The following is a 27553-nucleotide window of genomic DNA, read 5'->3' on the forward strand; positions in this document are numbered from 1 at the left end:
TTGGGGATGGGGCTCGGGGTGGTGTTAAATGTGGCTGAGGTCTGACGGGTGCGGGGTCAACCCTGGGTGGGATGCAAGCGGTGTGTGTGGGGGGGGGAGGGGGTGAAGGGTTTGTCCCCCTGAGATGGTGGGGAGGGGGGGGGAGTCGGGAAGGGCCGGGGGCTGCGGGAGGGACCCCAACATTTGGGCTGAAACATGGAGTGAACGGTGCTGGAGCACCAAAACAGCACAGATGAGACACAGGAGCCGGGCACTGCCCCACGGCACGGACGGACAGAGGGACACAGACACACGGACAGACCAGAAAAAGAAAATGTGTGGTGGGCTGGGGGGAGGCTTGCATCGTCCATCCCATCAGTGCTGCTCTGTGCTGCTGCCTGTGGCCGGGGACATCCCCCCCCTGCCCCCCCAGACCCACTCCATCCCTCGCAGAGTGCAACCCCGGGCAGTGCTCAGCCCTTCACCACCACGGCCCATCCATCAGCATCACACGGTGACTTCGATCCCCAAGAAAGCTGTGCTGAGCACACACACCACGAGTGAAACTCACATCTGGATGTCCCCATACACTGCCAACACCCATCACCCCCTCAGTGACCGCCTGACCCCGTGGCACTCAGCCCCATCCAGTGCCACCGGTGAGCTCGGGAACCTCGTGCTGCTGAGCCCACGTCACCCCATGGCCAGTGGCCCCACCACGGCCAACTGTGGCAACCTGCAGCTCTCCTGCTGCAGGAATTCACCACTGTAAGGCTTTCCTTTCGCTCCCATTTAACCTTGATTCATTATTCATCCCCTTCCTTTTCCCCCTTCCTTCCCCAGCTCCTGCTAAGCAAATCATAGAGAGTTTTTTCCTTTCCCCCTTAATTATTTATCAGCCCAACATATCAGCTTTATAACGAGTGATTGTGTTATTAATGTAGGACAGGATTCCTGTCTGTGCTGCTCAACCACTCGGCTGCTCAAGGTCACACAGAGGGGTTTGATGTGACTCTGGTGGTGGCACCAGCAAAGCCCCCAGCAAAAGCCTTGGGGACACCAAGGCCCTGGGACACCATTCCTCGCACGACGACAGGATCTGAGCAAGCACTGCAACTCCTGATCCATCCCCGTGTCACCCTTGCACAGTGGCCGTGTCCAAAACGCCCTCAGACCCCCGAGGGATGATGTCACTGGGGAGGTGACCACTGGGTACGGCACTACCTGTGTGCACCTCTCCCTCTGCGTGGCCGTCCCCAAACCACGCTGCTCGCTGAGCCCTCCTGCTCTCAGATGGTCACAGAGTGCTCATCTGGGGGGCAGAGCAGTGGGGGCGTGCACCTAGAACTCAACATCCAGGACCCAACTTCCAGAACCCAGCACCCAGCACTCGGCTTCCAGCACCCAGCTCTCAGATCCCAACCCCCAAAACCCAGCACCCAGCGCCTGTCCCAGCCACACTCCCGGCTCCTTCCCACCCTCCTCCCGGGGCTGAGCTGCACATCAGCATGCAGCTCCCTGCTCCCTAATTACACGCTCCGGGAGCGGAACGCGCCAGCTCGCTGTCTCTCTGCGACTGCTAAAGAGGATGATTTGAAAAGCCCTGCACAATCCACACCCGGGGCAGAGCAGAACCGGGAACCGACAGAGGATCTTCCCCCTCCGGCTGCTCTGCATCCGCTCCCCCTCGCTGTGCTCCGGCGAGAACAGGAGCACGCATCACCGAGGAGGAGATGCTGCCCCTCCCCCACTTCACCCCTCCGCTCCCAGCAGTGGGACGGGACGAGCATCCTCCAGGTGTGCTCCTACCGATGGGAAATCCTGGAAACCCACCCCCAGGATTTATCCATCCATCCTCCTTACCTGGCAGCCGTGCGGCCGCAGCCGTCACCTCCAGGAGAGCAGCAGTACTGGGGGGGCACCGGTGCCCCACAGCGCTGTGATGAAGCTCTCCAGGATTGGGGGGCTTTGCCACCACCCCACAGCCGCTCTCCTCCAGCTCCCCTCTCCCTTACTGGGTGCTGGGGGTGGGAGAAGCCCCCACAATCCTGCCAGAGCCCCAGCGGGGTGGGCGTCCGGCAGGGTGGTCCGCCCCGATCCCCCCACCCGCAGCGTGGCGGGGGTTTATCAGAAAGAGGATCTTTCAAACACAGTTTATTACTGCAGTTTCATAAATCTTCATGAAGCAGCCAGGCTCACGCGGGCCGTGAAAGCCGTGACAGTTAGCAGAGCATGAAAAATAGTCCGAGAAAGCAATTGTACCAAACGGGGAGGAGAGATTATGTTTGGGGAGAATGGGAGGCAGAAGAATAGAAGCCCTTGGAGCTATGCAGCTCCCTGCGCCCGGCCATTAGGGCAGTGGGAAGATGCCTTCCCTGAAATGCTGCAGCTGCTGAGCTGCAAACTGCTGCTGCGTGCGAGGACACGGCCCAGAGAGCCCCCGAGCTGCAGTAACCCCTTCCCTGCCACGCTGCTGCAGGGCTCTGGGATGCAGCGATGGGGGGAAGGGCAGCGGGAGGTGATGCTCATTGGGATTTGTGCTGAGCCAGGACCCACCCGGGGGGGGGGCTGTCCCTGTGCTTGGCTCAGCCGTGTTGGGATGGGGCCATGGTGGTAATGTGACACTGGGACCTGGTGAACACAGCCGAGGTGCACTACTGGGTGCTGCTGGGGGTGGGGGGAGGCTCAGCAGCTGCTCACCCAGTACCGAAGTGTGAGATGAGGGTTCTGAGTGCCCACGTGGCACTGCTCGGTGGGGCTGTCCCAGTGCATGAACATCACAGCAGGAGCCCTGCACGGCCTCCCCGTGCCTCCCAGCAGCCTCGTGCAGAGCAATATGAGGAGTGAAAGCTCACGGACGGCTGTGCTGAAAGCTTCTGTGTGATCTGCTCGCTCCTGGGCTGATGGAGACCCGGCGTTAGGCAGAGAGTGCCCACCCCAGCACAATCCCAGCGGTGGCACCGCCGCTCCCCCACCCCCAGGGGTTCCCTCCCCAGCAGTGCAGACCCCCTCTGGGCCTTTCTCTCTCAATTAAAGTAGATTCAAAACACCAACCACTGACTGCGTGGTCGGGAAGTTCCCAGCCCTGTGCCGTGCCAGGACACCCCACGGGTTGGCAGCGCACAGTGCCGGATGTGTCCCTGCACACCCAGCCCTGTCTGTCCCCAGCCACGACGTGCCCTGGCCACCACCACTGCCAAGAAACCAGGAAGCAGCACAGGCTCCATCCGAGCACACCGGGGGACGATGGTGGTTCAGGCCCAGCAACGCATCCCTCCATCCCTCAGGACCATGAGCTGTGGGGACGCAGCCCCCAGCAGCCCCCAGCCCTGCCCACACCACGAGCTCCTCTCCCTGCCTCAGTCCCGAAGCGTGCACCCCATCCTCCCAGCCTTCCTCCTCCTCCTCCTCCTCCCCGCGCTGTCTCGTTGGCTCAGCATCTCTCCGTGAGCTGTTCCCATCCTCATCCCGTAGCTCCTCACGGTTCGCACGGAGCTGCCCTCCCTTCGGCGGCGAAGGAAAACAAACGGGGAGAGGGAGCTCGGGGAGGATGCGCGATGTGCGAGGATGAGTCACGGCCAGCAGAGCCGGGCAAAGCTTCCCTCTGCTGCCAGCTTCCTCCCTGACCCCTGGCAGCGGGCCGGGGCTGGCGGCATCCCCTGAGCTGCGGGGAGGCACAGCACTGTGGTTGGAGGAGATGCCAGCAGCTCGAGGACCGGATAAAAACGGAGTAGGGGTGGAGGGGGCTCTCGGGACCTCCTCTCCCACCCGGCAGCTCGAGGCAGCGCGGTGGGGTTGGGTTGAGACCGTGTGGCTCAGGCAGAGCCGCTCGATTTGGATGTACATCTCCTGGAAGGACCCGGAGCTTCCCAGCAGCTCTGTCTCACTCCCACCACCACGCTGAGCCACGCGTGGGGCAGTGACTCACTGCGTCGTGCAGCAAAGTGCTGCCAAATCCCCCCCCCCAATACACCAGGACCCCATGCACAGCCTGGGGAGAGATGAAGCTGAGGTTGTGGGGGACTTGAGCACCCAAACCTCAACAGAGCTGCTGTCTTCATCGCCCCTTTCCATCTGCACCGCTGCAGATCCCACCCGCTCTGACTTCAGCTGCTCAGGAAAATTGCTCTGGGAATCAATTCCAATCTATCAGGCATCAGGAAAGCGATAAACTGCCCCTGAAGACACCAAATCGATGCTTCCTCTTAGCCCTGAGCAGAGCTGGGGGGTGGGGGGAGGGGCTGCAAATGGGAGGGAAGGAAACAGCCCACCTGGCTGGAGGGAAACAACCCCCAAAACGGGGGCAGGGGTAGGGCATGGAGCTCCCACCCCATCCGTGCCCCACCTGGCACCAGCACTCCCCCAGCACTCCCCATTTCCCAGCAGTTTGATGGCTTTTAGGTACAGAAGGAGAAAGGGAATAGGAGCTCCTTGGGGAGGAAGGAGGGAATCCCAAACAGAGCAGACCCGCAGAGAAGCAGTGCTCCCTGTAAGGAATCGGTGGGAGATGCAAGACCCCACAGCAGGGCCCCGTGGTCAGGGTTTGGGGTGGTTTTTTGCTGGCATCTCTGCAAGCAGATGCGTGGCTTTGGAGGCAGGCAGGAGCACAAGCTGGGGGGTGGGGTGGGGGGAGGGGAGAGAAGGGGATGGAGGGAAACACACCAAGCTCAAAAATCAATTCCCGGCAGAACCACTCCTTCCTTTAACGAGACAGCGAGCAAAGTCGCTGAGCAGAGCAAGGCCACCACGACTGCTTTGGTGACAGCAGAAATGAGGATGAACAGCACTCCAGCAGCAGTGAGGCAGCGGCCCCAGGACATGGAGGGCCCTGGTGTCACCCATCCCAACACAGCGGGACGGCTGTGGGCCCCCCCCTGCACGGCTCATCCGTATTGCTGGGTGATAACCAGGAGCACAGTGCTCTGCTGTGTGGGGCAGCATCGCCGTTCCAGCTTGGAAATAGAGTCAGAATTCGACCAGAGAGCTTGCAACCAAAGGTGGGAAAGAAATGCAACAGGTTGGCTGTAGAGGAAAGCAATAGGATGGGACAAAGCTCCTCTGTGAAGGGGAGCGTGGCCGGGAGCTGCACCCGCCCTGGGGTTGTGCGGAATGCTTTTGGTGCAGTTTTTCAGGCAAGTTAATCACTTCCTCTAATCTGCTGCCATTAGTGCAGTCATGCTAACTGCTGGCTCGCTGATGGGAGGCCTGAGCTGCCTGACAGGAGCTTCGACGGCACGCTGCACCTCATCAAAAGCAAATCTATCTGGAAGAGCACAGCGGGAGCAAGGGGGGGGCCGCCCCTCCCGCACCCCTGCAGGGAAGCAGAGCTCCGGATGGAGGCACGGAGGGGAAAAGCTCAAATCAAACCCAAAGCTCCTCCAGCCCTCGCCCTGGAGCCTGCGAGAAAAGCCTCGGGGCAGAGCCATCAAAGCCCTCAGCTCCGTGGGGGGGTCGGGGGGGGAGCACAGAGCCTGGCGCGGATCCTGTGCTGGCACAAGGGCGTGCAGCTCCTTCGAGGAGTTGGCTCCTGCTGTGATCAGTGCTGGCAGCAGCGCAGCCCGGAGCCCAGCCGTGCCCAGAGCACCACGTGGGAACCGGGCATTTGGGGACCCTGTGCCTCTTTGCACGGAGCTGGAGGGATATTTTTTTTGGGGGGGGGGGATGCTGGGGAAGCTATTTCTGTGTTAAGGAGGGGCTCGGGAGCAACGCTGCAGACGGGGAAGGGAGGACAGCTCCTATTTAGGTAGCACGAAGGTGTTTGGCCGCAGCCTGCTTCGCCAGCCCTGTTAATCACAGCGAGCTACAAGTCCAAAACGCTGGGGGAAAACACGCAGGTCTGCACCTAAAGCCTTGTGGGTGCCAGAAAGTGCACACACTGGGATGCAGACGAGCCATATCCCGCTGCCATGGGGCTCCCCCGGTGCCACCCCCCAGCACACAGCGTCCAGCCACGGGATGAAGGCGATGTCCCCTCAGGAGCAGCCCCGCATCCAGCAGCAGATGCCACCCATCCCTCCTCTATCCCCAACCCAAAGCAGCCCCTCCCAGCCGCTCCGAGCCCTTCCACCAGCGCCCGCCCGCAGCTGTCCACGCAGCGCGGTGTAGTCAAGCAAAAGGAGGGCACAGCAGCTGCCCGCAGCCCCGCGTCCTCCCAGCAGCTCCCAGTATCCCGCCCGGCCCATCCCAGCATCACCTCCGGGCGCTCATCCCCCCCCCATCCCCGATCCGTACCCACGAGCAGCGGTGACAGCCTGCGGTCCCCGGGCTCCGAGGCTCTGTCCTGCTCCCGCAGCCGAGGGGAAGCGCCCAAGGGATGCTTCGCCCAGCGAGGAAGCATGGTGGCACCCGGGCAGGGAGGAACCGGGACACGGCTCCAAAATCTGCGCGACAAACACACGCATCGGACCGCGTAGGTTTCGAGCAAATTAAAGGCGCCTTTCGCTAATCACTCGGCGTCAGGTTAAATCTACGGAGACGCGTCGGGTTGCGTCGAGCTCCTCGCGTTAATTAAATACGCGAGCGGCTCATTACGAAACACGGCGAGCAGCCAGGAGCTCTGCCACCGACCCCACCCGCGGTACTGACCTCGGCGAGCCCCGCGTTACATCGGCGCGATGGAGAGGAACGGCCGCGGTGTCACCGCACCCGCGCAGCGCTCACTGCCACCGCGCTGCCGTCCCCAGCGGTCCCCGCCGCTGTCCCCGCTCCATCTTCGGCTGCTGACGATCGCTGCCCCACTTTCTGTGCCAGCGGCCATCGCATCCTCCCGGCTCCGCGCCAGCGCTGCGCTCACATCCTCTCCTGCCCCGGGAACTTGCCCCCTCCCCCAGCCCGGCTCAGCGCTGATGTCTGTCTGTCTTTCCTTCCGTCTGTCTCAGGCACTTCAGAGCTCCCCGTGGGTCTCTGGGTATTATTGGTGGGTTTTTTTTTTTTTTTTCCTCTCGAAATGTCAGCGTGCCCCCTCAGATGCATCACATGGGCTGCAGCCAACAGCCACTGCACATCCGTGCGCAGCCGTCAGCCCGTGGAGAGCCCCTCCCTGCGCACGGGCACCTGCGGGGTCCGCACCCCCGGCGCGGGGGGAACACCAGCGGAGCCCCCCCTGCCCTGCGGGGACCCGAGCAGCCACCGAGCATCACCGGGACACTGATGAGCGGCGATTCAAGGCAGAGCCCCCCAGGCAGCGGCGGCTGCGCTCCAGCACTGCCCGCCCCGCGTACAGAGCAGCACAGCCCGAAGCTGCTTTTGCCTCCTGCCCGAGGCACGATCCATCCGGCAGCAAACACAGCAGTGCTGCGAGCAGCCCGCGAGGCACGGCTCTGACACCGCACCGCGAGGATCAGCCGATGGAAACCAACCCCGGGCAGCTGCTCAATGCCACACGGCCCCTGGGGCAGCCACGGTGCGCAGGGTCGCTCCTGACCTCCGCAGTGGGGATGTGGCAGGCAGCAGCGTGGGACTGGAGCTGGGCAGTATCCCCCTGCTCCGCTGCTCCCTCTTTTCCTCCCAAGCTGCTGTCCAAACTCACTCTTTTTCCTCCTTCCCCCGTTCCTGGCGTTTCTCCCCATTGCTCCTGACGCATTTCAGCACCCCAAACGCTCTCGTGAACTTAGAATTGCTCGTGCTCACAAAACCCAAGAGGCAAAGACGTGGTGGGGGCTGCAGCACCCAGGAAACCCTTCCCCAAAGACACAGAGCATTGCTTTGCCCCATTTTGCAGATAGGGAAACTGAGGCACGGACGGAGAATCCAACACTGCCCAGATTCCTTAAGCAGAACCAAGTGTGGGACTCCTGGGCTCTGGGATGAGATGCCCCACATCACCTCCCCCCCAGCTGGGTCCTGCTGCCCCCTCCCTACGGGGGAATGTCCTGAATACAACACAGGGACACAAAGCTGAAGGTGTGGGGGCAGCAGGAGGGTGCAGAGGTGGGAGGAGTCGGTGCAGGAAAGGCAGATGTGGTCACTGCTTGCAGTGAGGATTAATTGTTCTTCCCACTGATCCCTGAAACCTGGCTCCCACCCGCAGCCGTGCTGCAGGGAGGGCCAGGGGAAGGGGTGACCTTTGGATTCTGATTGCTCTGCTAATGAGAAGCAAATAAGCATTAGTGCAGCTGGAGAGCTGCTCGGGGGAGAAGGGGCTGCCTGCAGAGCGGGTGGACGGCCGCTCTGAGATCCAAAGGTCCCCACTTGGGGACTTCACAAAGCCACGACTTCTCCGCAGCGCAGCCCTGAGCTGGCATGAGCTGCTGTGCACACAGAGAGCTTGTATGGCCGTGTGACACCTCGGCCTCACCGGGGCTGAGAGCAGCTGCGTGCAGCAAGGCAGCTCCCAGGGGGAGGTGGTAAAAGCAGCTCACACCTCGGGGCGAGGCGCCCGCATTTGCAAATGCGATGGCAGACACGGATTTGCAATCAGGAGCAATCCCAGGAGATGGCAGCAGCACCTGGATGGGGACAGGGGACGGATGCGGGCCCTGCAGCAGCCGATGGGGCTGGGAAGAGTGGCACAGTGGGGTCTGAGAGCAGTGGGGTATGAGAGCAGTGGGGTCTGAGAGCAGTGGGGTCTGGGTGCAAAGAGATCTGAGTGCAGTGGGATCTGAATGCAAAGAGATCTGAGTGCAATGGGGTCTGAGTGCAATGGGGTCCAGATGCAATGGGGTCTGGACCCAGTGTGACCTGTGCTCCCCATGCTCCCCCTCCTGGTCCCTGCCACCTTTCTGCTCTGCAGAGCCATGCCTGCTCCTCACAATGCCCGTGCACAGCCCCTGCACAATGCAGCCCCGCTCTGCTCCGGCGCTGCCGACTGCGGCACGAACAGCGCAGTGCTCCTGGGGCACTGCAGCCCCTTTCACCCCGTGCTGGGAGCGAGACAGCACAGCTTTGTGTCTGCCCACACACAGCACAACGGCGGCACTGAGCTCGCACTTTGTCCAGCAGTATTCGTGCATGTGGTGCCCTAACACGCCGAGCACAGTGGGTTTATTGTATGCACTGCAACGAGCAGATATTGGGGGCTGAGCAAGTGCCCCAGAGCTCGAGGAGGAGCGGGGCTCGTCCATCAGCAGAGAAGGGTTAACCAGCGAGGGAGCTGCACTGAAAGCCTTGCTAAAAACAAAGAGAAAAGCTGCAGGCAGCTTGGTGCCCGTGCGTGGCCTTTGCTCGGCGCTGCCTGCGTGCTGTGCTGGGCTGCAGAGTGGAGTTTCAGCCCATGGGAGAGGATGTGACCCATTGCTGGGGTGAACAAAAGGTTTTCCCTGGAGCAAACAGCCCGCACGGGCAGGCAGAGGGATGGATGGGAGGGTGGAGGTGGGCAGCCCTCCCCTGTTCGCTCCTCAGTACAGCAGAACTGCTCCGGGGGGGGTGAGGGACATGGTGGGCACTGAGACCTCCACGTCCCACCAGGAACCCCCTTCCCATGTCCGAATTCCCTTCATAAACAGACATGAAGCTCAGCAGGCAGCGATGCCCCAGAAATGCCAGGGAAGCCCACGTGAGGGCACGAGCTCCGTCCAAACCAGAGAGGCAGATGTTCCCAGCGGTGGGAATGTGACTTTGCCCACCCCCTGGGGCAGGCCGGTGCTCAAAGAGGGGGGGGGGGGGGGGGGAAGAAATGCCTTTTCTTTTTCAGAGGCATCATAGCAGATGTGTCATGTCTGCTGCTCTCAGAAACTGGGAGGAAGGCGGATGAAGGGGAAGAGAAAAAGAATAAAAAGATCCATCGGAGACCTCTCGACGTCACACGGCCAAACGCGTTTCCACAGCTGAAGGGTCGGGCAAGCGTAATTTCTTATCAAGCTCAGCCAGCTGATAGCTGATAAATCCCTGAGAAACAGCCCCCACCCCGAGCAGTGCAGGCTCCCCGGAGGAGCGGATCCCACAACATCTGCGGGGTTGGCACCGCGCTTCCATGGGTGCAGTGCTGCCAGGTGGGGCTCGGGGCGGATTTGGCACCGGGCGGGCGCAGCCTCCCACGGACCCCCGTGGTGCTCAGCTCTGCTCGCAGAGCCCAAGCTGTTCCCGGCAGCCACGGCCACCTGGGGAAGTGGAGAGCAGGAGCTCGGCCCCGTCCCGCTGCCTCCTGCGGTGCAGCTCCCAGCCGGCGCGGTGGCACGGCACCAAGGCCCGCAGCGCGGCTCCCTTTGCTCAGTTTGCTGAGCACAGATGCTGCCAACCCTGCTCTGCGAGACGGGAACCGGGAGCCAAGCCCCAGCAGCCGACGGGAGGGGGGGGGAGGGGGGGCACAGGAGATGCGTCCTTTGCTGTTTTCGCCGGCTGAGCGCGGCCCCGGGGCTGCAGCACATCCCCGCTCCCAGGGATGCTCGGACACACGTCACACGCTGTGTGCTCGGTGGCACTCAGCGCCTGCAGCCGTCGGTGGCCGAGTGGTGGTGACACGGGACGTGACACTGCCAGCACAGCAAGGCACGATCTTATCGCCACAACAGGAGAGCGTTTGTCCTTCCCTGGGAAAGAAGGGGCCCGGCGGAGGGGCAGAAGTGACAGAGCTGTGAAGGAGCAGCACACACCGAGTTGGCAGCCCCACGTCCTCAGAGCTTTTGGGTCCCCCTGGGCCCTGCACACCTCCCCTCTCTCAGAGTGCCATCTGATTTAAAGCTGTTCGATTACCGCCGCCGAAAATTAGACCGAAGTGGCATTTCCCCACTGCTCCACTTCTATTTGTGCTCTCTTCACCCGTTTGGAAAACGGCAGGAGGGAACAGTTTAAGGCATCTGAGTGAAAAGTTTAAATTAACAATTTACAAATAGCTTAATTGAGGTCCTGGTCTCTCTCTTCCCGAGCAGAAGCCGCTGAACGGTTCGGAATCGTTCCCAATTGTTGGCAGCATCGTGCTCTGCCCTACGGCGACTCTCAGCCAAAGCAATGGGATCTGGGTTTGTGCTCCCCCAGGAGCCAAGCCCAGGGGTGGGATGCAGCCCCCTCCCCCCGCCCCCCCAAGCAGCCCCAGCCCCCGGGTGGGCTCTGCCCTCAGCCTCACGTTTCTCCCACCGCCCGCTGGCAGCCAAGGACACTCGTGTCTGCATCAAACCGTTCGGCTCCTGGTCTAATTCTGGCACATCAGACGGTAATTATAGGTGCATCACCAGCACTGACAAGTCTGCAGCTCGTCAGCACGGCACCTGTCAGTGCTCAACTGCAGATGGGGAGCGGGGCCACGGCGCTCCCTGTTTGGCTGTAGGGACGGATCCAGGCACCCCCACCCCACCAGCAACCCCCCCCCCATCAGCCAGGGGGTGCTCCTGGGGGCTCAGGGTTCTCAGCAGTGGGTGGGGAAGGGGCACGTGCCCCCTGCTCCAGGCTGTGGGATGGATCCATCCCAGGCTGGGAGTAAAGGGTTGCTCCCAAACAGCTGTGAGAGGGTTCTGCACTCTGCAGCGGGGCTGGAGGGGAAGCATCCGGCCCTCCATGGACCGCTCCTGCTGTCGCTGTGCTTTGCTCATAGAGCAGACAGAGCACCCGTGCTGCCAGCAGGGAGCAGGGAGCAGCAGAGAGGATCCAGCCCAAGAGCAACCGGCGCCGGGGAACGGGGGAAGCTGCAGGTTGGGAAAGCAAGAGGGAAATGCATGCGAGGGAGAAGCAATAATTTTAATTAAAAGGCAAAAGTGTGCACTGAAAATTGCCTTGGAAGCGTGGAGATATTAAAAAGCCGTTGACTCTGTGAATGATTCCTCTTTTGGGGGGGGGTGGTGTGATGGGGAGAGAGTGCTCAGACATGCCCTGCTCCGGCGTCCTGTGCAGGGAGTAAGGGGATGGAGGGGGGGAACAGGGGAGGGGTGACCCCACTGAGGGTGACCCCGTGTCACAGCGCTGCCCGGACACGATGTGGGACATAAGGACGGTCTGCTTTTTTGCTGTTGTTTTTTTTTGGGGGGGCAGCTCCCAGCCAGGTCTCGCAGCTCTGGGGAGGGGGTGAAGCTGCCTTTCTTCCCATCAGACGCTCATTAGCGGGCGTCGTTATCGCGGCCGCGGGGTTGACCTCAGCGCTGTCTGCGTGCCCACCCCCGTGAGGATGCGGTTTCTGGGAGCGGGGGCTCTTTAATCTTGTTCAGACAAAGGCAGAACAAGATCTGATAGCTGGAAGCCGGAGAGTCAGAAACACAGACAGGAGACAGCAGATGTGCTAACGGGTCCGGAACAGCCTGCACCGAGGGGAGGGCTGCTGCTTCCCACCTTTACATCAAGGCAAGGTGCTGGGAAAGACAACCCCCAGCTCAGCTACAAGTGGTGGTGCTACTGCAAGAGTCACTGTTGGGACTGCACAGCCTGAGCGGGGACAAACTGGGGATGGGAAGGGTCCTCTGAGGTCATGGAAAGAGCACAGAGACCCTAGAGCCCTCAGATCCTACAGAACCCACAGACCACACTGTACCCACAGACCACAGCACTTCACCCCTCAACGTTTAAGCACCTCCAGCCCCACTCAAGAGCACGCACCCCAGCACGGTCCGTGGGAGCTGTGGTGACAAGATGATCAGGGCAGATGACCTCTGTGGTCTTTTTCCAGCCTTAATGACCCCTCAGTACCACAAAGCATCACCGTAGCACTGCGTTCATTCCCACTCAGTGCAAATTTGTGCTGTGCCACCGTGCGCTGTGAGCACTTCACCTCCCTGCTCACATCCATCAGATGTGCAGCTCTCCTTCCCTTCAAACCAGCACCAGAAACCCACCAGCTCTGGGGCACGGGAGTGGCCGTAGGCACAGAAAACCAAAGCTAAAGGAGGAGGCACAGGGACTGTGCACCTGCATGGCCGAGGGGAATGGGCTCTCAGCTCAGGAGCTCTCTGCAGTTCCCCATCTCCCAGGCTGGGACTGATGGGTGCTGCTGCCAAAACCTCTGCTGCGACAACCATCCCTGGCAACACGAACACCCTGCCCGTGAGAGGCCGACAGATGCCACAGAAAGAAAATCTATCAGGACAGACCCAGCAGGGGTTGCAAGCGAACAGATTCAACTGCTTTTCCCTCTCACAGTTCCTCCTAAGCCATCCTCGCTCGCACTGCTGGCACCTGCCTCCTCACCTCACCCCGCAGAGCCCTTCTCCCTGCAGGATCCTCCCCTCCCGTCCCAGCAAGGAAAGCCCAAACCCTGCAGGCTGGGGGCTGTGCTGGGGGGGCAGAGCCTCTGGCTGCAGAAAGCCCCCACCCCCTGCACTGAGGGTGGGAGTCAATGTCTCCATCGGGCTCCCTGAGGGCAGTGGGGCACGATGCTTTCCTGGTGGGGGTTGGGGGAAGAGGACAGGGAACACGAGACAAGCAGGGCGGGCAGGAGCACAGTGCTGGCCCCCGTCCCCGGGTACTAACCTGGTGACTTTAAACAAAGGGAACAGAGTCCTGGCTTCTTCCCTCCTGCAATGCGATCGAGCCCTGGTTAGGGACAGGAAAGGAGGAGATTCATGAATGAAGGCGATCCGGGCGGAAAAGTTTGCCGGGGATGGAGGGGAATAAATAAATACATCAGAGCAAGCAAACACACAACGAGTCTGAAACAAAAGAGCAGCAGCAGAAGGAATCCGAGGACGGCAGCACGGTGTGCACCCATGGATACAGACCCCAGCATTGCCCCCCCACACATGGGAGTGCTGAGGTGGGTATGGGGAGGGGCTGCACACCCCACGTTGGATTGCTTTCTCGGGGAGCAGGGACTGGGAGCTGGGAAGAACGTTCAATGGGGGAGCACGGGTCCCTGTCACCCATCCCTGGTGTCACTGTCACCCTGCTCTGCACCGTGTGCCCTGGGCACGACCGGGGCAGGAGGAGGAGGAGGAGGAAGGCAGGGAGCAGTGGGAGTGCCATGCAGTGTCCTTGAGTGTCCTTCAGAGGCTTTGCCTCTCACGCAGCGCAGCAGATGAGGAAGGATTGAAAATCCCAAACTGCTCTCTTTGATTCCCCCCTCCCGTCACGAAGAGAGTTGAAAGGAAGCAGCCAAGGTGAGAGGGAGGAGGAGGAGGCGTGCGGGAAAGGGGGAGGGAGAAGAGGAGCGGGTGCTGGGGGATGGGGACACACTGCTCCCCTCCATCCCACCCCAGGATCAGTGCCCCTGGATGGGAAGGGCTCCCTGGGAGCTCCCATGTGCCGGGGGCAGAGCAACATGCACACCCATGGCTATTCCCAGAGCACATCCACACCACCACAACCCCCCCCAGAGGGACACACAGCCCGATCTGGTCCCCTGCAGGAGCAGCTGGAGGAGGGACAAGGGCAAAATCCACCTCTCTGTGCCCTGTGGGCATGGTCTGAGCTCAGCCTTCGGCCTCACCATCACCCCCACGGCCCGGTGGGCACGGGGCAATGGCACAGACTGGCACTGGGAGTCAGCTGGCGGCGTGGGAACGTGCACCCGCTCTGTTTGGTCTGGGCAATGTGTTTTTAATGAGCCATATAATGTTTTTCGAGTGATGTCGGAATCATTAATCCTCCCAAAATGAGACAGATTCCTCATCCTCAGGCAGCGCCGGGGACACCAGTTGCACGGCCGAGCTGGCAGCACTGCCTCTGCTCTGATGCTCTCTGGTGGCATCGGGGACGTTTAGGAGGGACCCTGAGCACTACGTCCCCATATATAGAGGGACCCCTGCAGGGCTGGCAGGAGCCCGTGCTGTGGGCACTGGGATGCAGTCACGGGCAAAGAGGAGCTCAGGAGGGGCTGGATGACCCCTGTGGGGGAATGGCACATCGCTAGGGTGGGATGGGGAAGGCAGGAGAGGGCAAGAGTGGGCTGAAAAAGAGGGGTGTGGGCTGAAAAAGAGGGGTGGGGGCCGGCAGTGCTGCTGCAGGGTGGCTACCCGTGCCTGCAGCGCGCTTTCCCCGAGATCCAGCTCTAATTGCAGGAGGGAGGTGCTGTATTTTTCCATGCATGAAGATCCAAAGTGACACTTTTTCCCCTTCTCTTTTCAGAGCTCGTTCATTACCATAAAACCACCGAGCCAAATAGGAGCCCCGAGTGCCGTGACAGCATCCCTCCAAATAACACGGGAGAGGAGCGCATCCGTCTCCAGCTCTGCCCTCGCCAAACGCTCCGGCAGTGCTGACAGCCGGTGCTTTGCACCCACACCACCTCGGTTCCTCGGGCTCCAAGCCCCAGCTGAGCCTGTGCGTGTGGCATCGAGCAACGGCACCGCGGGAGGAGGAGGAGGAGCACGGATCCTGCCCTCTGCCGGGGGTGGGTCGCACTGCCCCGTGCCACAGCCCAGCACGGGTCCCACTTCTGTCCCCGCCTCCTCGCTCTGAATCCCATCGCCCCCACCCCACGCCACGCTGTCGGGTCCGTGTGATCCTCCGGTCCCATTATCAGCCCCGAATATCCCATCTCAAAACCAAACCGCCAAACCCGACAACGCATCCACTGCTCAACGCCATCTCCCCGAGTCCCTCTGCCGGGTCGGGGGTTACATCCTCCGCACCCCGAGCATCCCTGACCCCGCGGTAACGAGGCCGACTAAGGAGAGCCGCCGGCCCGAAGGTGTGGATGTCTCCGACGCCAAGTTGCTGTCGAGGAAAACGCCGTCAGCGCGGCCCTGAGCCAGAGCTGCACCGCAAAGCGCAGCCGGAGCCGAGAGCTCCGGGACGGCAGCCGCAAATCTGGACAGCTCCCGAGATGTGGAAGCTTTTAATGGGCTGTAATTGAAACGTGAAAGCTCGAGCAGGAGCACATCCTACGCCGGCAGCCGAAGCGGCCGCTTTAGAGGGCTCCGCCGCAGCCCGGGAGGAGCAGAGGGGGTGGGGATGTGAGCTCTGGGTGTCCCTCCCCCCCCGTCTCCCCCAGGGGTTGATCAGGATGGGACCATCCCAGCAAAGGGCTGAGGGGTGAAGCTGGCACAAGAAGCAGCTTCTGTCCGTGTCACCTCCCCCACTCGGGCTGTGACACCAGCTCCCAGTTCGGGGATGGAGAGCAGACACTCCATTTCCCAACGCAGCTTTGTGAGCTGGGCGAGGACCTCAAAAACACATCCCCCTCCCCCCTTCGCAATCAGAACATTTCAGCACAGTGAAATGAGAAAAACAAACAAACCATAAGTGTTTCTCCCCCCCCTCCCCCCCCCTCCCCCCCCTTCCTCTTCCTCCCGCCCCCTCCCAGCCCTCTCCATCAGTCCTTCAGTTGGAGATGAATTGAAATTAAAACATATAAATAAATAAATAAATAAAATTTCCCCATTTGCATATATATATATATATATATATTTTCCTTCTGAAAGTGGAAAGCGTGCTGGGGGGGGGGGGGGAAGGAGGGGGGGAAATAAATAAATAAATAAATAAAAACAGCTGACAGCAAAGTTTTATTATCCCCATCGGGCGGCGAGGAGCAAATCAGAAATATTTTAACGAGCATTTAAGATCCTTTGCTGAGTGCCTCTTTGAGGCTCTGTGCACCTGCAGCCTGGCACAGCCAGGAGGGGGGGGAGGGGGGGTTAAAGAGGGCTCTGATGGGAGCAGGCACAGCTGATGGGTGGCAGTGTGCTCTCCCCTCCGAGCTGCAGCTCCCCAAGCGATGCCAGCAGCGTTGCTCGCTGCTTTGTGGTCCCAATCATCCTGCAAAGCTGCACCCAGGTCTGAGCCCTGGGGGGTCTCCGAGTGGGCACTGCCCACCTCCCCCAGAACTGCCCCGGGATGTGACTGCAGCTGCTGGGAAAGAGCCCATGGAGCAAAGCACTGGGGGTGCAAGCACCTCACAGCCACAGGGCTGCCACCGAGGGCAGACTCTGTCCCAAGGCCTCCCCGCAGCTCTCCCCACACAGCCCTGTGTTCTCACTGCCCCCTCCCATGCACGGATCTCCCCCCGAGCAGGAGCTGCCAGCCCACAGCACGCTGCTTTGTGTGGGGATATCAGCAGCTCATGCCCAGCTGGGATGGTCTGGGGATACGACCCCAGGATGGGGTAGAGCACGGGGATCCCTGCAGAGCTGGAGCAGCATCCTTCTCCCCATCCACAGCCATGGGCCTCTCCCAGGCCTGCCTGCAGCATCCCTCCACCTCTCCCCAGCACAGCTTGAAATAACACTCTGACAGCAGGAGCCTTGGCAGGCTTGTCCACACAGAGCACCCTGGGGGCACCTCTACGTGCTCACCACCCCTCAGGACCCCGAGATTTCCTCCCTGTCTGCGTGGGGATGTGCCCCAAAGCCCCATCCCTGCTCCTCACCATGGGCACAGTGCATGTGTATCCGTGCGTGCCAGCCAGCATCCCTGGGGCACGGGGAGCTGCTGTGCACCCCGGCTGGGATCGATGCGTGGCAAAGAGGAGAATCAATTCCTATAATTAAAGCCTGCACCGCTGGGCTGCATCTTCCCTCCCCGTGGTAGAGGGCTGCTCACTGCCATGGGGACCAGTGCTCACGTTCGAAGCCAAAGCAGCTCCCACTCAGTGCATCCTTGCTCCCATGGCAAGGCATCAGCACCGAGAGTTTTTGGGGAGAAAAAGAAAGCAAAGGCATGGGTGGGTGTTTCCTGCCAGCTGGGCCTTGGTTGCGAGGATGATGCCTGCATGGGAGAGGGAAGGGAGGAGGATTTGGGGGAGGGGGCACAGCCAAATCCCCACCTCCGAAGCACTATGTGGCAGAAGCGAGCCTTTATCCACATTTCCAGAAACAAATAACCATCGGAGAAGCCAAACAGCATGGCCAAGGTCACACAGGGAGCTCTGACACCAGCCCAACCGCGAGCACCAGCAGCACCAGCCCGGGGTCAGCCACGCTGCCCACCCCAGCCCAGTGCACAGGGGCATTTTCCGGGCTACGGGCAGGGCAGGTGGGCTGGCTGCTAGCAAAATAAAGGTCCTTTGGCACAAAGGCAGCCCTGCCATGGCCGGGAGGTCTGCAGCCCACCCGCTGTCCCCCGTCAGGAGCGCACGGAGCCGTTACCACGGGCGCACAAATGCTGGCGGCTACAGGGGCAGTCTGGTGGGAAATAATTAGCACATTGGAAATGCGTTCCTCATTAAAATGAGGGAAGAGCCACCGCTAGGGTGGGAGTGATCAGGCGGCTTCGGGCAGCTTGGATCCCGCACAGCAGCCCCCACACCAGGCACGAAAGTCATGGAGGGGCTGAAAAGCATCGGCGTCTCCGGGCAGGGAGACCCTGAGCAAGCTCGGGCTCCCTGGGTGTGAATTCCCCTGGTGCCAGGGGAGGGGGCACGCAGATATTGCAGGTACCAGCCCAGCCCGGAGTCCCCTCCCTCCCGTCCCCAGAGAGGAGCCGGCTGGATGCATCCCCCTGCTCCCCCCCCACCCCCCCGGGCTCTGCTCCCAGTGCAGGGTGCGATCCTATGGCCACGCATAACCCAACCCAACTTCCCCACGAGTTGGGTGCACACGGAGGGGGGGGGGACGGACACAGCATCGCCCTCCCTGCCCGCCTCACCGCAGCCACAGCAAAATCGCAGAGAACAAAGAGGGGAGAGGCTGCGGGGCGAGGGCTGGGCGCTGCCCGCGGCGAGGGCAGACAAAGGGACCCCCACCCAATGGCACCGCAGCCCCACACCGCGACCCCAAACCCCTCCTCCCCCCCAGCCCCTAACGCGGGGGACGTACCCGCTGCACAGCGCGGTGGGGGGGAGGGGGGAGGCGAGCAGCCTTTGGAGTTATTTTAAGTTTCCCTCCCCGCCACCTCCCCCCACGCCCGAGCCCAGCCCGGGATGCGCCAGATTTTTCCTCCTCCTGAAAGGATGCTGAAAATAGCTCCGAGGGGCGACCCGCAGCGGCTCGTCCTGCCGCTGTGCCCCGGCAGCGACCGAGGGGCGAGGAGCAGGTGGGGGTCTGCCGGGGAAAACGATCCCGGAGCCCGGTCCGGGCTCAGCACAGCGCTGCGGATCCGTCGGCACAAAGCGGATCGTTGCGAGCATCCCATCCAAGCCCGCAACGCCCGGCCCCGAGCTTCTCCCACACCCCCGACCCCGAACCCCCGCAAATCCGCATCCCCGCACCCGGCAGAGCTGCACCGGGGCGACGTTTGGAGGGAGGAGGAAGGAGGAGGAGGGGGGGGGGGGGGGGAAATAATCCATAATAAGAATTAAAAAATTAATTAAAAAAAAAAAAACAAACCAACACACAAATAAAAAAAAATACCTGCTACTTAAGAATGGATGCACATAGTGAGAGTGACATGCCTTGAGAGGGTGTATTCCCCATCCTGCTCCGCCGCTCGCTCCCTCCTCTTGCTCCTTCCCGTCCGCCGGAGGATCAGGCCCGGCCACGCATGGGAGACGGAGACGGAGCGCGAGCGAGCGGGAGCGCGCCGGGTGTGTGCGCGTGGGAGCGCGCAGCCCGGCGCTGTACAAAGGAACAAATGGGAAAAACACATTAGCTCATGATAGATTAATGTGGGGGGAGACGCTCCCCCTCTCCTCTCCCTCTTAAAGGTCCCCGCGTTGGATTTGGTGATGGGAGGCTGTGGGGAGAGGGGGTCCCCCGGCTGGGGAGGGGGGGGTCGGAGCCGCGGTGATGCGGCCGTGGGGGAGGTGAGGGAGGGAGGAACGCACACCGATGCGCCGTGCACCTCCGGAGGGGACAGTGAAAAAGCACCTGCCCTGCTCCTGGGAGAGGGGCAGGGTGGGAAGTGTTGATTTTTGTCGTGAAGGGAGGTGGGGGCAAAAAATAAGGGGGTGGGGTGCTGCCGGCGACCGAGCCTTCAGGACCAGCAGCTCCCAAAATATCAGAGTGACCCCATTGGTGGCTGCCGGGTCCCCACGAGCAACCAAAGACCCTCTGCAGCAAAGAGCTGTGCTTGTGTGGGGTACCCGTGCAGAGGCTCAGCCCGTGTCCGGCGGTGCTGCAGACCAGAGGAGAGCAACCCCTGCTCATCACCATGCGATGAGTTCATGGAGAGCTCCCGTGGTCCCTCACCCCGCTTGGCACCTCCTTGCCAGAAAAGAAAAAGCCCCAAACCCCACCCTGAAGTCCAGAGGATGAGGGCAGGGACAGAGCAGGAACAACAAAGGCAAGCAGCGCTCTGGTTTGCACAATTTCCAGGGACCGCTGAGGTGGGCTCACAGATTTCCTCCCCACCCCACTGTGGTTCCCACCCCGGGGGCTGCGGGGCCACCAGTCCCTCCCAGTCCACAGATGATGGTGGGGAGACCCCAGCTCAGCCCGGCAGCCCCTTCCCCTGCAGTGCTGCATTAAGGGAGAGCCGCTGCCCGGCGGCAGAGGGAGCGTGGCTCCATTAGAGCACATCCGTGGGGCAAAAGCCTTTCTGCAGCAGCAGCAAAGTGCATCTTGATGGGGCTGACGTGCTGCTGGCAGCAGGATGGCCTTGCACGCAGAGGATGGGGCAGGGGGGGCTGTGACCCCCACCCTGCTCAGTGATGCCTCAATTCCTCTCCACAGCCCCGAAACAGCATCGTGCCGTGGGGGGAGAAAGGAGAGAGGGAGCTCTGCGTGATGGTCTGGGAAAGAGGGAGAAAAATCATGAATGAAAATCGGGATGGGAAGAGACCCCGAGCTGCTGTTAGACCTGGGAACGCTCTGGAGATGTGATAGGAGGTGAAGTGCTTATAATGCAGAGTGAAATCGTCCAGTTTGTGTCATGTTGGCAGTCAGACAAGAGGAGCTCGCGTTCCTCCTGGCATTAAATGTCTCAGTGAGGACCTGGTCCCGATCTGCTGCGTGCAGAGATGCTGCCAGGAAGGCCCAGACCTCCCTGCAATGGGGGGAGCAGACATCCCACAGGGGACAGACCCCACCTCTCCCCACTGTTCCCCACTGCCAGACCCCACACTGCTGCTGGAAGGATCACTGTGGGCTGGGAAACACGGAGCCATGTGGGAGCTGACCACACAGGGCCACCAAGAGCCACTCCGATCCAGAACAGACATCACACCGAGCAGCTGGAAACAGCAAGGACGACCTGCACAGCCCCAGCAGTGCCCCCCGGGACCCCCACAGTGATGCCAGCCCCCCAGGGCAGCACTGACAGCTGCCTGCTTGCAGGGAAGCTGGAGTTTTGATCACAGCAGATCCAAGGGAGGTGGGGACACATCTCTAACTGCGCTGAAACGCAGCCTAATCGGTGCATCTATTTTCTAACAGGTTACAGCTTCCTTTCAGAGCCTCAGTCATCTCCAAAAGAGACACGTTAAGGAGAAGTACCTGAAAGCTGAAATGTATTCAGTCAGCACTCGGTCCTCATCAGCAGAGGGGTCATGGACCTCTGCTGGTCCCCTCCCAAACTCTTTGCACTCCGGATAGCACAGGGCCACCTCCAAAGCCTTTAAGGCACACGGGGATGGGCAGAGCACCCAGCATCAGGAGCTGATGACACAGAGAGCTGCAGCTCTCCTCCTCACAGATGGAAGAGAAGTGGGGCTGCCCCTAAGCTCCCCATCCATCCCGGCAGAGGCACTCACCCCACCGAGGGCAGGAAGGGCTCCAGGTGCGCCCCGGTTTGGGGCATTTCAAAGCAAATTCTGAGCATCCCTCTCTCATATTTTTAACATCACTTTGCAAAGCCATCCCACTCACATCTGTCCCCCCCCCCCACTACACGTGATTGCAGCCTCCCACTGCCCGGCGCTGCCCCGTGATTCCGTTTATAATGCATCATAAACGTAAATAAGGTCCGAGTTGCCCCCCCTCCAGTTCAAACAGGGAGGTGTGGGGCAATGCCAGGCCCCAGCGCCCTCAGCACACAGCAGTGACCCTTTGGGAGCATGGGGAGAGGCCAGAGTGCTGCAGGAGGGAGCTGGGCTGGCAGCAGAAGGTGTTTTGAGCAGGGGAAATGCTGCAGAACCCAAAGGAGCTCCCCAACCCTCTCCACGTGGGATGCAAACGGGACGAGCTGGCCGCCCAGCTTCACAGTGATGGGTGAGGGCTTAATAACAGCTAAATAATACATGTATTTGGCAGACGTGTGAGCAAAGCAACGAGATTGTACTGTCTCAGAACGGGGCCCTTTGCAGCCTCCACGTCCCTTCCCATCTGGAGCATGCAGGGAAGCGGCAGCGCTGCTCGGAGCCGGTCCGCTCCTGATTTCTGCTGGGAAACATGCTGTAAAACCGGTGTGGGGGGCCCTGTGGGTGCAGCAGAGGGCACGGAGGGGATGGCCACCTCGTCCTGCACCCCAGCATCCCGCCTCAATGGGGCTGAAGCTGCAAAAGTGCAAACCCCAAAGGAGAAAAGCAGCCTGGGGCAATGCGCCGATCCCCCTCTGCTTTTAGGGAAGCAAAGACTTTCTGCTCCAGCACAGAAACACCCTGAAAGCAGAGCTGGGGCCAGGCCCTGCCCCCTAGGTCCTGCCCACCCCATAGGTCTGAGCAGCATCCCCCATCCAGCCCCCAATCGCTGCGTGTGCACTGCTTTCCTCTGGGCATCGGGATGAGGAAAAGTCTCCATAGCAACTGAGGACAGCTGTGACCGTGACTTGTAATTGTGCTCCACCAGGCTTGTTTTGGGGCCGAGCATCTTGGGGCTGAGCATGGCACCACGTAGCAAAGGTGGGGGTCCCACAGCTGCCCAGGTTTTACAGGAGGGAACTTGAACTGGGTCCACATCCCGTGTCCTCACCCCCAGTCCTGCGTGGGGCCGCACTCTGCTCCGTGTGCTGTGCGTGACAGATCTCTGCAGGCTGCAGAGTGGGGTGACGCCGCACAGGAGGCACTGTCTCCCATCAGCTGGTGGCCAGGCTGCTCCCCACCAGCGCTGTGTGGGCAAAGGATTGTCGATGCATAATGCATGGGCATCTGAGCAGGAGGGGAGAGAGCAGCAGAGAAAAGGAAAAGGGGAGGAGAAGAGGTTGAGACGGGCGGGTGTCCTCACTCTGCACCCCAGATTTGGCATTTCTCTATTCTGCCTCTGTGTCCTCTGCTCCCCACAGCCTTGCAGAACTCCCTGCCCTCTTTGGTGCTGCCCCATTGCCCCGGTCCCTCCCAGCCATCTCCACCCCAAGCACCAGCGCACGGCTCCTGCACTCCCCACCATTCCTCCTCCCCAAGGTCCTTCCAGGTCCTCCATCCTCCCACAGTGTGTGACCCCCCCAGAGCCCTCTGTGTCACCAGCAGCCAGCTCAGCATCCTCACGGGGCATCCCACTGAGCCCAGCAGCCATCCTGTGCTGGGGAGAAACACCAAAGCTTCATTTCTTCATGCAGCTTTAAGAGGATTTTTCTCGTTAGAAGCAGCAGCTCTGAGGATGGAGGAGATGACCAATCTTTGCACTGACCAGGCAGGAGATCCTGCACGGATCCCAGGGGAGGACATCCTGAGGCCTCCTGGGATGCAGATGCTTTCCTATGGATGATGGAGGCGACCTCAGCTCCCCAGCATTGCACTGGTTGCTGTGTCTAGGAGGGCTGTGAGCAGTGGGGGACCCCGTGCTGCCCCCCCACACGTGCTGGGACTCTCCAAAGCCCCACCTGAGAAAGCTGAGGGAGGTTCAGCCATCGGCCAACGGAGACCAGTTATCAGAGGTTGATCTGAGGCAGCAGCTGACAGTTAAAGGAGGAGAGGCTCTGGGGCGAGAGGGGGGGGAGGTCATGGAAAGCCACGAGAAGCAGCTGATCTATTTGGTGTGTGTGTGTGCTGGGAGGAGGAATGGCAGCAGAGAGGCACAAAGGGAAGAGCAATGCAGCAAAACTGCTGGGCCAGAAGAGCCAGCTCGGCACAGCATCCAGCACGGGGGCAGAGAGATGAGGTTTGGGGTCAGGGACGGCCTCGTGCTGCTGGGGATGAGTTGGGCAGAACCTCGAGGTGGGCTCCTGGAGGGGTGGGAAGAGCTGAGCTGTGACATATTGTGAGCAAAATCAAAAATAGGGGCTGTTAAGATTGAGGCGCTGCGGATGGGGAAGCGCGAGGAGCAGGCTGAGTCACGGCTCACACCTTGCTGATGGGTAAATGCCACAGCTCTGCTCAGAGCGGCAGAAGGGGGCTGTCTGCAGCAGCTGAAGAAGAAAAGGAGTGGGGTAGAGGACTCGGAGGCAAGGATTGAGTGTTAGTGAGCGTGGCTGGGCTCGAGCCGGTGGCCAGGAGGCAGCACACGGGCAACCTCCAGCCAGCAGTGGAGGTGCAGTGAGAGCTCAGCCCCTCTGCTCCCAGCCTTGGAGGGGGAGGCAGTGGGGCAGGGGGCAGCCAGGTTCCCCATGGTGGGGGTCTCAGCTGCCCTGGGCTCCCACCAGAGCTCTCTCCGTGGGGGGAGAGGGGGGTGCCCATGAATCACGCAGCGCACGGGGCAGCTCAGGGGGTGGGGATGTCTGAAAGGAGTGAGTTTGAAGGCTATTTCTGCAGCAGAAGGAACCAGAAATTTGGGTCAGAAGGGATAGGAGCAACGTCAGCAGCGTGTGGGGTAAGAACACAGCACTGCTCCAAACGGAGGAGTGGGGCCGAGGTCCCCATCACCAGCAGCTCTGCCATCCCCACGCAGAGCACAGCACCCCAGGAAGGTCCACGGGCTCAGGACCACTTCCATAACACCCGGGGGTTGAACACAGAGGGTCCTGTGGTGAAGGGGTCCCCCTGTGGACGGGGATCCCTGGGCTGTGCCTTCCACCCAGGCTGGTGGTCCTGTGCACCGATCAGGTCTGTGTGGTCCCCAGGCCCTTGTCCCCACACCCCTTCCCCCCAGGCACAGCGTGGTGCGGGCTCCAGGAGGACGAGGTGGCAGCAGTTGGGGACGATGAGCTCTGCAGCACTCGATGAGGAGCAGGAGCAGCCCATGTGGCTTTCTGCTGCTTCCCACTGACTCCCTGATCCGGACTTGGCAATCCGAACGCTGTTGATTATCTCTCCTGCCATACAAAAGAAGGTTCTTGGCAACGATTTCTAGAAAACTTGGGTTCATCCCAGTACAAACGAGGAAAAGTTTTGAAAAGTCAAAAAAAAAAAAAAGAAAAAAAGAAAAAAAAAAAAAAAGAAATGTACAGGGACAGGGGAAAAAAAAAGAAATAAAAGCAATTCTATTCCTGAAAAGCTGAATTTCGATGACTGCATCGCTCCTCTCCCCGGGGAGGGGGCAGTCCTTCCTGCGCTGATGGCACATCCTCTCTTTCTTTTGCCTGCTGCCGTGCCCCCCACCCCCCACTTCCCTCCTCCCGCTGCGGAGTCCCTTCGCTCCTTAAGGGGTCAGCGGGCAAAGGGAGGGATTCAGAAGGAGCTGGGGGGGGAAACGTCCCCAGCGCCCCTTCCTCTCCTTTGTTCCCTCGCAGCGCTGGCAGAGCAGGGCTGCCCGATTCCCCAGGGCAGCAGCTGGAAGGGGCAGACGCATCGCTCTGCGGGGATGAGAGCTCTGCTGTCCCCAGGAATTGGCAGACCTGCCGGGCTGCAGGTCCTCCTCCTGCTCGGTGCGGAGGAGCTGAGCTGCAAAAGCAAAGTGAAAACCCGAAGTGAAAACCAGCCCAAATGAGTGCAGAATGAAGCGGGGCAGGAGGACGGGCACTCGCAGTGCTCCTGATCCCACTCCCCCCCCTCAGCCCTGCACACAGCTGAGCCACAAAAGCCTTCCCGGTATGATGCTGATAAGGACAGAAATGCCAATCACATCTCCCATCGGTGTGCTCCCATCAGGGCTGGGCTCATCAGCAGCAGCTAATTAAACCCTGGATGCAGTCACTGCTTACGTGAAAGTTAGTTTCCTGCAATGCCAGAGCCAAGGATGCAGGCAGCCCGTGCTCTCTGCTGTCCAGGGCACTGCAGGTGTCACTGGGAACCCCAAAGCATTGGCTGTGTCAGGAGATTGCAGCCTGGCTGCAGCACAGAGCTCCTGGTTACCGTGCACACCTCGGGCTGCGCTTGCAGCCCTGCAGGAGAAATTCCCCTTTGCCTTTCAGCTGCGGGGGGGAGGGGGGCAGCCAGGACAGTGTGCTTCCACCCCACAACACACTGCTTTTCAGCAGGGGGTGAGCCAGGGAAAGGGAAGAAATGCAAAGGGGAGATGTGGGCTCCAGCAGAGCTGCAGGACCCATCCCAGCCCCACTTTCAGGACGCGTTGTGCTGCACTGGCTCTTGACCACAGAACAGGGATTAATCGAAGCTTGAAATCCAGCAATGTTCCCCCCCCCCCCGGTTTCCTCCTGCTGTTCCCACCTGCTCCTCCTGCAGAGCTGCTTTCAGGTAGCACCACAGCTTCAAACCACCGGGGAAACCTCCCCTCTCCACCTTCCACTCTGCAAAGCTCTCATCATCCCACAAAGCCCAACGCCCAGAGCTCATCCTGGCTTCATGGCTGAGACAACGGCACGACTGCAGCACCACCAGACAACCCGATAGCTGGGCTCTGCTCCCATCTCTGCTCCCATCCACCATCTGCTTCCTGAGGGACTCTCTGCCTCTATTTCTGGGCAGCTCGTGCCTCCTGCCTCGGAGGGGAGGTGGGTGGCAGGGAGGCTACCTCAAGCTGTCGTGCTCCACGGGGCTTTTTTAGCATCCTTAGGACAGAAGGATTCCCGGGTAAGCTGGATGGGGGGGAGGGGGACACCTCAGTGTGCAGCAGGGGCTGCGTGGGAACAATGAGCACCGGGGTGAGGGGGGAAACCTCACCTGAGCCACGCACAGCTCAGGGCAGGGTGGGGGGAAGCAGGACTCAGACCCTTCCCCTCCCCCCCCCCCAACATCATTTATCCTGGGCATCCTGAGTGCACCTGCAGAGCTCGGGGTGTGAGGAGGGATGGTGCTCGTTGGGATGAGAGCTTTCAGGATGGGCAGATCCCGCACACAACGTCACTCCTGGTGGATGTTGCCCTGGAGACACCGCTGGACTTCACCGTTATTTACACTTTCCCAATGTCCAAGACAGCCCCGGGATGATGTGGCTCATCGATTTCCCTAATGAAATCCTTTGGTGAATCGTAATGCTGGCCCACAGAGCCGTGGTGAATCACACGAGCCGAGGAGGAGCTGGTGGGAACTGCTGGATGGGTCAGAGGGATGGAGAACCGGGTGGACCCACACAGCCTGAGCACTGCTGGGGCTCATCCCAGCACCCCCTGACCCCCTACACCGTGGGGCTTGAAGGGATTTTTCCCACCCGTGGTGCATTGATCCACGCACCTGAAACACAGCACACGGAGGTCCCAAATCCAAACTCAAGCAAGCAGATCCCCACTGGGACACAGAGAGAAGGGGTGGGGATGCCATCCCCCTTAAATATCAATAATGACGTGGCTGTAAAATACACCCTCCGTATGCAGGCTTGGAATAGAGGGGTGGGTGGGGAACAGCTCCAAATTCCTTCTCCTGGATTATCAGCAAACTGCCTCCTGCAGAGCTGACAGCCAGAAACAAAACAATCATTACACCACCGACTGCTGATGGGAGGAAGAGATCTGTCAGGCGGCTTTGCCATTAAATATTAAACATGCAAATGGGAGCTGCAGCCTAACGAAGGGCAGAGCCGGGGAGCAGCGCGGGGACCTGGGGGGTGTGATGGGCTGAGAGGGGAAGGAGCTCAGAAAATGGCCTGGTGGGTGGGAAACCGGGCTGCCTGGGCTCACAGCTGCTGTTGCAGCTCTGCTCGTGGGCCTGGAGCATTGCTGCTGCCCCCTCCCAATGGTTGGAGCACAGCCTGCCCCAGGGAGCAAGAGCAGGCAGAGGGAAGGAGCAGTGCAAACCCTCGAATGCAGACAGAGCAGCGGC

General features: G+C 60.8%; 1 protein-coding gene across 1 annotated transcript in view; it reads left to right on the plus strand.

Moving 5' to 3' along the window:
• Window positions 1-27553, plus strand: part of RPL19 (ribosomal protein L19) — a 203873-nt gene that overhangs the window by 2505 nt on the left and 173815 nt on the right. The window lies entirely within an intron of this gene.

This window comes from Cyrtonyx montezumae, unplaced genomic scaffold (genome assembly GCF_038088225.1).
Source record: "Cyrtonyx montezumae isolate F1298 unplaced genomic scaffold, pur_monq_1.0 scaffold_82, whole genome shotgun sequence".
Lineage (NCBI taxonomy): Eukaryota > Metazoa > Chordata > Aves > Galliformes > Odontophoridae > Cyrtonyx > Cyrtonyx montezumae.